Raw genomic sequence first — 10,795 nt, 5'->3', positions numbered from 1 at the left:
CCGTGCGCGCCCGCGGAGCCCTGGGCTCGCTCGCCCCTCGGACGCCTGGTCCCCGGATCGGGGCGCCTCCGGGCCGGGTACCGGCAGCCGCCTCCTGGGAGCTGGGCTTGGGCACCGAGCTCCACAAGCTGCCCAGATAACGGGGTGCCGGGCCTGGGACGAGGGGTAGGGGTGGGGTGTCAGGGCCGGGGCCTACAGTGACTTTCCTTGTGGAATTAAGACGAACCGTTTGCCCCTGGCTCCGGCCTGAGCTGGGCGGTATAAAGCCAGGGGCCAGGGAATTGCTCCGGAAGTCTGGCTGCTGCCCCCACCTAACTACGGAGCCCCGCATCGTGTCCCTGGGTGCCCCGTGTGCGCCAGCACTGTGCCCAGCTCCCCGTGCGCGGCTCATCTCCACAACGGACCCCATGGCCTTGCTCAGGATCATTATTCCCATTTCTCAGAGGGGAAGCTGAGGCCCCGGAGATTAAGAACTTGCACACAGGGAGTTGTGAAGCCAGGCTTGGGGCTGGTAACCTCTCTAAAGTCCCTCTGTTGTCCGTGCCCAGAGCCTGCCTGTCTGTAGGGGGTACACTGCAGGCGGTGCTGGATGGAGCCTTACCCCTGCTGCCTTCCTCCCCGTCTTACCTTCCTGGCGCAGGTGACTCCTCCCGCCAAGAGGAGGATCTGACCGTCCTCCCCTGTGAAATGGCTGGAATCTCGGGGGAAAGTGAGCAGAGGAGCAGGATGCAGGGGGAGACTGGTGAGTGGGCGCGGGGAGGCTGCGCTGAACCGCCGAGAACGCACCTATGCACGGTCAGCGCTCCTTATTTGCCACAGTTCTCCGGAAGCCACGGGAACAATGAATTCGTGAACACTGAACCACTGAAATACAGAGCCGGGTGCCTGCCAGCTTCTGGCCCCTCTGCCACGCAGCCAACACAGAACCTTATTTTATATGCGGTTCTCATTAAAAACCACTTTACTTCACATATATTACGGATTCGTTAACACTGAGCCTGCGGCCACACAGTGCAGCAGCTGCCTGACTGAGGCTCACTAACCCCAGGGGTTTTCTCTGCAGGGCGCGACCCAGCCTGAGCTCAGCAGCCAGCCGGCCCTCCCGCCCTGCTCTCCGGGCCGTTTCCAACAGCCAAATCACCAACAGAGAAGACAGAAATGTGAAAGGGGGCACTGAGTAGACCATGAAACAAGAAAGCGGAGCGGAGCGCCTCCCCGTCCCCCCCCCCCCGAAATGGGAACCCACGGGGGTCAGGCAAGTCACCGTTTCTGCTCCTTTGCCAAATGACCATGAGGGGAACTGCAAGCACTGATTTGCGGACCCCGAATAAATCTTAGCAGGTAGGTGAATTCGCAAACTCAGAATCTGCAAACAGTAAGTACCGACCGTATGCACTTCCCATGATCAGGCACTCAGTAAGAGAATACCATTTCAGATCATTTATGGAGCTCCAGGCACTGGGCCTGTGGGGACTCAGCCATGCCCCCGCCTGTGGGGTAGGCACGGTGTTTGTTCCGTCTTACAAGTGAGGAGGCCGGTGTGGACGGGTTTCACCTCAGTTCTTGGCAACTAGAAGGTACCAGTGCTCACGTGGTTCTATTCTACCAGCCCTGCGGTGCCATGCAGTCTGTTGCCAAACTCCCATGAATATTCAAGATGAAATGGAGAATTCAAAGAGATCTTATGCCCGTGCAGCTGGGGTGAGCCGAGTGCCCGGGGCCTGCAGTTCAGGAAGGCACGGAGGTCTCTGGAGCCGCTCGGTTCGTGGACTTCCGTCTCATTTCCCCTTGGGCACCCTCAGTTCCTGAGCCCCCTCTCGGGGCCAGGGCTAAGCCTCTCTCCCCTCGGTTCCTTCTCGTATCAGGCCCGCCCTCCAGAAATGGTCAGGAGGGAAAAGGAGAAGAGAAAGCATTACCGCCGCCTTCTGGAGACCTTCCGCCTTGATCTGGGGAAGCAGATGAAGCCGTCGGTCCTGCTCGTGGCTAAGGCCCCGGAAGTTGGGATGACAGACGGCCATGGAGGGGACACTCCGTCAGGGAGGGCTGACCGGACCCCACGTTCCCCGCCTGACCCCCCTCATTAGGACTCTCCTTCACCACTCTGCCCGAGTGTAGACCCCAGACCTGCCCTCGGGGTCCACCCACTCTCTCCTCCCACCCTGCACCCCACATTTCAGTAAGACATCACCCGAGGCACCGAGGTAGGGGAGCAGTGGGGAGTGGGAAGAACGGAAGAGCATGAAGCCCCAAAAGCCAATTGGTTGCATTGGGTCACCGGCTGCAGATGCCCACCCAATCTCTCTCTGGGGGTTCGGCCCTGGACTACCCCTCCTTCCCCAAGGGAACCCCACCACCTGAGGGCAAGGGCACTGTCATCACCTCTGAGAGTTTCATTTTCACCTGATGATCCCTCTTCCCGAGTTCCTGGTTTCCAGGACCAGCACCAGGATCTGCTTCCTGGAGGAGGTTTCGGGGATTCCCTGCTCCCAGCGTGGCCTGCTGACCCCACCCTGACCAGCATGACAAGGCAGCATTTGGATGCGAGGTGTGCAGGGAGGACCAGGGGTCTTGGGGATGCTGCTGTTGGAGTATGTGTGTATTTTATCAAGACAGAGAAACAGAGAGACAGAGACAGAGAGGACATCATTTCAGGGCATCAGCCCAAATTTGTTCTTGAGACAGAACTGTTCTTTCTGCCCACAGGACAGAGATGGGTTCAGGAAGCACATTTAAGACTATGTTGGAGGCTGGGAGAAAAGAACTTTTGGGGACAAATCCTATGGAAATCGGAGTCGCCCACAATAGGCATGAAGGACATGTTCTCAGCCAAAGCCAGCAGGAGACAAGAGGCCGAGCAGGAAGTGAGCATGGTGTGTTAGGGGTGCAGACTGCCCAGGGATGTCTTACAGAGAAAAACCTGGGGCGCCTGGGTGGCTCGGAGTTAAACATCACCTTCAGCGCACGTCGTGGTCTCACGGTTCATGAGTTCAAGCCCCACTTTGGGCTCTGTGCTGACAGCTCAGAGCCTGGAGCCTGACTTCAGATTCTGTGTCTCCCTCTCTCTCTGCCCCTCCTCCGTGCATGCACGCACTCTCTCTCTCTCTCAAAAACAAACAGTAAAAAAAAAAAAAAAAAAAGTTAAGGGAGTAGAGAGCAGGACAGGGAAGAGGTGAGAGCAGAGAGCAAGCCTGTGCCCCAGGTGCGGTCTCACCCCTGCTCGATCCTCAGGCGCCCTGGGGCAGGAGCTGCCCCACGGATGTGCCCTGTCTTTTTTTTTTAATTTTTTAATATATATTTATTTTTGAGAGAGAGAGAGAGAACACAAGCAGGGGAGGGGCAGAGAGAGAGGGAGACACAGAATCCAAAGCAGGCTCCAGGCTCTGAGCTGTCAGCACGGAGCCCGACACGGGGCTCGAACCCACGAACCACGAGTTTATGACCCAAGCTGAAGTCGGACGCCCAACCGACTGAGCCCCCCAGGCGCCCCAAGGCGTGCCTTGTCTTAGGGCAACAGGACGGGGCTGTGGAATCCACGTGCCGGTCAGCCCTTGCCTCCCCTAGAGTTGGGGGGTGCCGTAACCCCCCAGGCAGCTCTCATAAGCCAAAGACAATGCTCCAGAGAAACTGTCAGGTGTGAGCCCTCGGCAGCCACATTCTCTTGAGCTGCGGCGGGATGGACGCACCTGCCGGTGATCGGGTCTGACAGGGCGTCCGCACCCACGGCACCTGCTCCCCGGAGAGCCTCGGGTCTCCTTAGCACGTGGGACCCGTGCTCACCGAGTGGCCGTAGTTTTCTGCCTGTCCAGGAGGCGGGGTCCTCCTTTGGAACAGAAACTTGCTTTACAAAGTGTGTTCAAAGTCTTCTGCCTCAAAGCACAAAAAGCCCTCGGGAGGAGAGGGGGCCGGGAGGCAGTTCCACGTGGTGGCGGCGCTGCATGCTTCGGCACACCCGCCTTCCCGGGGTTTCCTCTCGTCCTGCGCTGAGCTCCCCCGGGAGCACCTCGGGCCGACAGATCCGTGATTTCAGGACTTCCTAGGCCAGCCGGACCCACTGATTGCAAGTCAGCTCAGGAATCAGGCGTCCTGCAGCTCTGGAGGGCTCAGCCAGTCAGAACCTCTCAGTCAGGAAGGTGGTGATGGGCAGACTTTCCCTAGAAACTTTCAAGTCTTTAGGGATGGGAGAAGGAGGCTAGCGTCCCCTAAAATGTTACAAAGGAACAGAGCTGGGACCCTTGCCAGGGCCAGCCAACCCTACATGCCCCAAACCAAGGCCGGCTCCCATCTGGCGTCCCGGGCCAGGAAGGCGCTGACCTGGCCGGGTTTGTGGGCGTGTCCTGCACGTACTCACATACACGTACGTCCAGACAGACTCCACTGGGGAACGGGAGCAAAACGCAGATGCCCGGGCAAGGATGGAGCTGCTGGTGCCTTTGGGCCATTTCACTCTGCCCTTGACAACCCTTATCTTCTCTAGAGGCACCAGGCGAGTCGGGGACACTGGGGCTATCATCAGGAATCCCCTACTGTGGTCCGGAATCTGCCACAGCCTGGGGGGCTCTAGGCAGGGCCCTGCACCTCTCGGAGCATCAGCTTTCTCTGTTACATCGTGGACAGCGGGTCCTGCTACGGTCACTTCCAGAATTGTCTTCATGCCCTGCTTGCACAGCATAGCAACAGCTTCCTAATCTAGAACTCGGCCGTGGCAATCTCTGTGGGTCTAACCACAGCCGGAGCAGAGAAGGCTCCGAGCACCCGCCTGAGGTCAGATTTAAACCTGCCGCGTCTGAGCAGACACGTAGGTCTCATGCAAACTATGACCTCTTTCTCTGCACACAGTTCTAACGCATGCATTCATCCGCTTTCACGAGTGACTTAGAGACTCTAAATTTGAAAGGAAAAGAAAGCCTGCTAAGGAAAGGGATACAACAAAATCACTACAGAAAAACCGTAAAAGGCACAAAAGAAGTGACAGAAATACCACAGTCAGGGACCGTTTCGTTGCCCTCAGAAGTCCATTTAACATTTCTCAAGACGGTCATTGACAAGAGGCTTCAATTTAAGAAAAAGAAAACAAAAGCAGAAAACATGTATTCCTTTGCCTCTTTGCTCTCAGCTTTCTGAAGAATTCGCATCCAGAACATCACCTCTGGCAAGTCTAGGAGACCACGATCTTCTTCCAGCATCGATCAGTTTGAGGGAAAAAAGAAGAGTGCTAAGTACTCTGTACACACCGTTGTTTAAAACTGTAATAACAGTTTTCTTCCAAGTCGCCAAGGAGAGCTTCATTCTCTGGGGTCACACTGCACGTCACTCGCCTGGCCCATGAGACCTGCCTGCTTGTCAGCTTCCTCCGTGCCCCGTCCCCTGCCGGCGTGGCAATATTTGGGTTGGAAATAGCTCAAAGAAATACTTGAAAGTCTATGTTCATAGGGGCGCCTGGGTGGCTCAGTCGGTTGAGCCTCCGACTTCGGCTCAGGTTAGATCTCACGTTCGTGGGTTCGAGCCCCGCGTCGGGCTCTGTGCTGACAGCTAGCTCAGAGCCTGGAGCCTGCTTCCGGTTCTGTGTCTCCTTCTCTCTCTGCCCCTCCCCTTCTCATGCTCTGTCTCTCTCTGTATCAAAAATAAATAAAACATTAAAAAAAATTTAAAAAAAAAGTCTGTTCATATAGTTTAACAACATACAACAAAAAACACATTGTTATGCAAAACACATTTAACTTTGGGGTGGTTTTGATGGCCAGTTAGGCATTTTCACCCTTCTTTACCAAGCCCCCGGCAAAAATGTTCTACGGGTGAGTATAAGGAACCAGTTTCCTCTAGGTCCCACCGTCCCCTACGGGTCAGCTTCCGACCAAGGAGCACTTCAGCGCGATGCAGTGAAATGCGGTGTATGTGAGCTGACGACCGCTCTGAGCCAGGCACGTGCTGGGCCCCGGGAACACGATGGTAAGAGACTGTCTCCTCCCCGAGAGACGGTGTGATAAACGTCCCGGAGGCGCCAGAACAGGGAGCGATCAAAGAAGTGTAGGATGGCAATTAATTCAGTCACGGGGGTGTTAGAGATTTCTTCGGAGAGGTGATATTTCAGTTGAGAACTGAAGTCTAAATGCAAGCACAGGATCTTCTTGTTTAAGATAAGAACAGGAGCACCTGGGTGGTGCAGTTGGTTCAGCGTCTGACTCTTGAATTCGGCTCAGGTCATGGTGTCACGGTTTACGAGGCAGAGCCCCGTGTCAGCTCTGTGCTGACAGTGCGGCGTCTGCTTGGGATTTTCTCTCACTCTCTCTGCCTCTACTCTGCTTGCACATACTCTCTCTCAAAATAAACAAAGAAACTTAATAAAATAAAAACGCTATGCTTTTTCCCTAATGAAAAACAATCTATGCCTAATAGACATTTTAAAACAATATAAATGGCTGGCGTTGGGGGAGGGGGTGTAGATCTAGGAAAGAATGAGCGAGTTCATCACATGCTCTAGAATAAACGCTATCGGACCACATCCGTCGTGGTCACACGGCTGGAACGCATGCGCCTTCAGACTAATAAGGAGCCGCGGGACCGTTGGAGAGCATCTGCGTAGATTCTAACTGGGCCCCGGTGACCTTTGTCTCCTGGTGTGACCCCATCACGTCATCCCCTCCACGCAAGGGTGAACAGGACCTGTGACTTCTAGCAACAGAATCTGACAAAAGTCTCTCTTCCTTGGCACTGCCTGTGGAGGTGACAGCCATCTCCTGCTAGCCTGGCTCCCGTCAGACCTCCAGAGGAGCCCAAGAGCCTTAAAAAGAGGACCAAGAAGCTCATCCAGCACCAGTCTGACAGCTGCATCAAAATTAGGCACAACTGTTAGAAACCCCAAGGCATTGACAACGGGACGCACAGAAGATTCCAGGGCCAGCTCCTGATGCCCAGCAGTGGGTACAGGGGCAACAAGGAAACAAAGCACATGCTGCCCGGTGGCTTCCGGAAGCCCCTAGTCCACAGTGTGAAGGGGCCTGCGGAGCCGCCGCTGTGCAGCAGACCTTACTGTGCAGGGACTGCTCACAGCTTCTCCTCCGAGAACCGCAGAGCCAGTGTGGAAAGAGGAGCCGGCTGGCCGTCAGAGTCCCCGGTTCCCAATGCCAGGCCGTGCGGCCACGAGAATGAACAGTCTGTGTGCATGGCGCATTTGTGTTACAAAACCTTAAAATTAAACAAACAAGAATTTGACAAAGTCACCGGGACAGCACATCTTTGAGAATGTTCTGTAACACCGTCACCTCCGCTTACCAGCAGACTCTCCTTTGCTTGACGCGATGGCGTGAGCGAATAGCGGAGACACTCGTGTGGCAAGGGGCTAAGGACCTCTAGCAGACAACCAGCAAAAGAAGTGAGTTCTGCCATCAACCACATGAACTTGGCAGTGCATCCTTCCTCGGTCGAGCCCCAGATGAGGCCTCAGCCCCGGCTGACACTTGAACTACAGTCTTGTGACAGAGGGTCCAGGCAAGCCATGCCTGAATTTCTGAAATACGGAAGCTGTAAGATGGTCGGCGTGTGAACGTGTACTGCGTTAAGCCACTAGGGTTTGCTACACTTTGTTACGTAATAAGAGATAGGTGACACGGGGTCTACAACTTTATTGCATTTTTAAAAGGCTCGGTTGGTTAAGTAGAGACTCTTGATTTCAGCCCCACTCATGATCTCACTGTTTTGCATGTTCAAGCCCCACATTGGGCTCTGTACTGGCAGAGTTATAATTAAGTTATAATTAAGTTATAATTAAGTTATATCCAAGCAGCCTGCTTGGGATTGGGATTCTCTCTCTCCCTCCCTCCCTCCCTCCCTAACTCATGCTGTCTCTGTCTCTCTCAAAATAAAACAAACTTAAAAAAATGTTTTAAAGGAATTAAGAAATAGCTCATCTGTTACTTGTCCATCTCCTTTCTCTTTTCCAGTATGTTCTCAGTGGTATCAACTGTGAAATGGGCTGGGTGATACATCAGATCCAGCCCTAGAGAGATAGATGCTCATTAACCTAGAACCAACCACTCAAACATAACTTCTTTCTATCATAGAGGCAGATGTGAAAATCTATATAAATAAACACTTTTATGTGATCTGAAAATCAAATTTAAAAGGACAGAATTTACATCTCATTTCAAGGATGCCAGTCAAAGGCCAGCTTCTAGAAAACCGTTCCGGCGTTCAGAATCCTGAGAAAGAGGTTCTAGCTTGGCATCCCACGCATTCCTCCACAAAAATAGTTCTGGGCAGGAATTATTCATGAGAAGCTTTGGGTGTGAAGTAAGAATTCCAGACAAAAAGGAAAACGTGCAAAGACCCAAAGATGAAAGTTCCAATTCAACCGTCACGTGCTTTTTAGATGTTTGATGTGGCCGGGAAAATGCTGCACACTCGCCAGACCCCGTCCCCTATGCCCCCTTCTTGGAGGCTAGGATCCCCGCCTTCTTCAAGAGCCGCCTGGCCTATTCTGGCCGGTGAAATAAGACAGGCATCGTGGTGTGGCTTGTCCCCAGGAGAAGCTGGGCAGTGAACATAGATGCTGTGTTGGCGTGGCACTAAATTTAATTTAATTTAAGTTATATTAAAAGACCCTGGAGGGCTAGCTGGTCCGGGAAGGGCGGCTGGCTCGGAGGGCCACACAGCATGCTCTGGGTCTCATACGGACAAGAAATTACCTTTCTGTTGAACCTCGGACACTTTTCAGTTATTTGTTATATCAGCATAAACCAGCCCGTGCAGGCTAATGCATTTGAGGCACAGAGTGAAAATCGGGGATCGGCCAAAGTCAAATAGACAGAAAAGCGGGCAGGGGTCAAGTCTGTGAAGGGCATACATGCCAGGCTATGGGGCTTGGACCTCACCCCAAGCACTGTGGCTTACTTAGTGTAGTATCTGGCGGAGAAAAGGCGCGAGAAGATTGGATCTTGGGAAGGAGGACTCGGGCTGTATGTTTAATAATCCAGGCAAGACCCGTGTTGGCATAGCCTGGCGCAGGGCAGTGGAGACGGAAGGAGACAGACGGACCTGAGAGCTAGTAGAGACAATGGATGAGGCCTGGGGAATGACCGAAGAGGTAGGGCGCCGAGGAGGGGTGAGTCGAGGCGACCTCCCGGACGTCCGACACGGGCCATGGGGAGGGGCGGTGCCATTCACCGTCACAGAGAACAGCAGAGAAGGCGCCTACTGGGTGGGAAGGGGCAGCACAGGGACAAGGGATGGCTTACTTGGGAGAGTGAGAGCCAGAGACGCCTGTGGTCTGGAGTCAGCACAGCCTGCACTGGAGGCTCAGATGTCACTCCTCGGCATATGGTTAATCCCCGAAGCCATGGTCGCTGACAGTGTGCGTGAAAACAGCCACCTCTCCGTCCACCATCTGTCCATATGTCTGTCTATCAGGAGAGGGATTTTTAAATATTCTCTAATGTGCGTGTTGTATGTTAGCATTCCCCTAAACTGTGAACGTATCAAATTTTGCTCCTCTCTCTCTCTCTCTCACACACACACACACACACACACACACACACACACACCCCAAAACCAAGAAGCAGTTATTTGGAGCCACTTTCGATTTCGGCCCGCATCCATTATTGGCTCACATGGTTCAGAGGCTCAGGCTTGAGGATGTTTTCTCAACCCCGTCCTCTGGCTCTGCCGTTGTCAACGTCAGCCTGAACGACCCCCCAGACGCCCCGAATCCACCAAGGCAAGTGCGACATTCAGGCCTAGCCTGGGCCCCTGTTTGCCACCAGAGCAGGACTGGGACTCACTCGGCGCCCCCAGGAAGTCGCTAAACGCGATTTCACTAAATACGTCCTAGCGCAGGGCGTTTTATTGTTGTTTTTGAAACCCAAGAAAGAAACCAAAAGACTGCATGCCTGAAACAAAAGTCCTAAATTCATGCGTGTCATCATGAAAAAATGAGGACACAAGGTCCCGTGTTCTGCATAAATAAAGACAATGGAAACGAGAATTTAAAGTAAAACTGATACCAACATGAAATTTCAGAGACTTCTGACCCAAGAAGATGACTCGAGCTCAAAATTTTGCCTCAAACCATCCATCCCCCCACTGAAGCCACTAAACAGACAGGATGTAAAATTCCACAGCAGTGCTGGCACGGGGCAAGGAGACCGTCTGGTGCTGAGGGGCAGAGGGCTGATGAGGTACAGGAGTAGCCACACGTCTGCCACCGATGGCCTCGTGGGGACAGAAGAGAGCTCTGCGCCATGAACGTCCTTCCGGGACTCTGCCGGGAAGGCAAGGAGGCTGCTCATGACGGGGACAAAAGAAAAATGGCACAGGTTGGCGATATTGCTTCTGCCCACTGTCTCCAACGGGGTGAGTCTTTTCCTGCTCAGTCCGCTGTGACGCTTCCCTGGGGCTTGGAAAGAATCAGAATTCCTACTAATGAATTATGTGGCCTGACCCAGAGAAGAAAGGATCCAGGAGGAGAGAAAGGGGGAGCAGACGACAGGTCAGGAGAATGTGCGAGGCGGATTGGTGCGAATCCAGTGCTGGGAGGCAGCCGGGCGATGCGCTCCGCTGGCCTCCGTGCGTGTCTTGCGGGAGAGTCAACGTCCCCTGATTCTTCACCGCGTCTGGCCCGTGACGTCATGACGTTACAGGGATAGTGTGTGTGTGTGTGTGTGTGTGTGTGTGTGTGTGTGTGTCTGTGTGAGAGAGAGAGAGAGAGAAAGAGAGAGAGAGATGGGGGGCCTCCCCTGTGCGGCACCCTCCTGGCCGCCTCTTGCCAGCCCTCTCCCCTGCCTTCCTCCAGGCGAGGTAAACC

The 10,795-nt window shown here is 54.0% G+C and overlaps 1 protein-coding gene across 1 annotated transcript in view; it reads right to left on the bottom strand.

Annotated features, from left to right (window-relative positions):
* The window catches only part of ADAMTSL3 (ADAMTS like 3), a 101,131-nt gene extending 100,466 nt beyond the window's left edge, over positions 1 to 665 (bottom strand). Inside the window, exon 1 of the mRNA XM_029952309.1 lies at positions 628 to 665. The gene's annotated coding sequence lies outside the window, so the exon portion shown is untranslated. The remainder of the gene's footprint in view (positions 1 to 627) is intronic.
* Between the last annotated feature and the right edge of the window lie 10,130 nt (positions 666 to 10,795).

Source organism: Suricata suricatta, chromosome 9 (assembly GCF_006229205.1).
Source record: "Suricata suricatta isolate VVHF042 chromosome 9, meerkat_22Aug2017_6uvM2_HiC, whole genome shotgun sequence".
Classification (NCBI taxonomy): Eukaryota; Metazoa; Chordata; class Mammalia; order Carnivora; family Herpestidae; genus Suricata; species Suricata suricatta.
The sequence above is the reverse complement of the archived record's forward strand: the minus strand, read 5'-3'. Positions and strand labels throughout refer to the sequence as shown.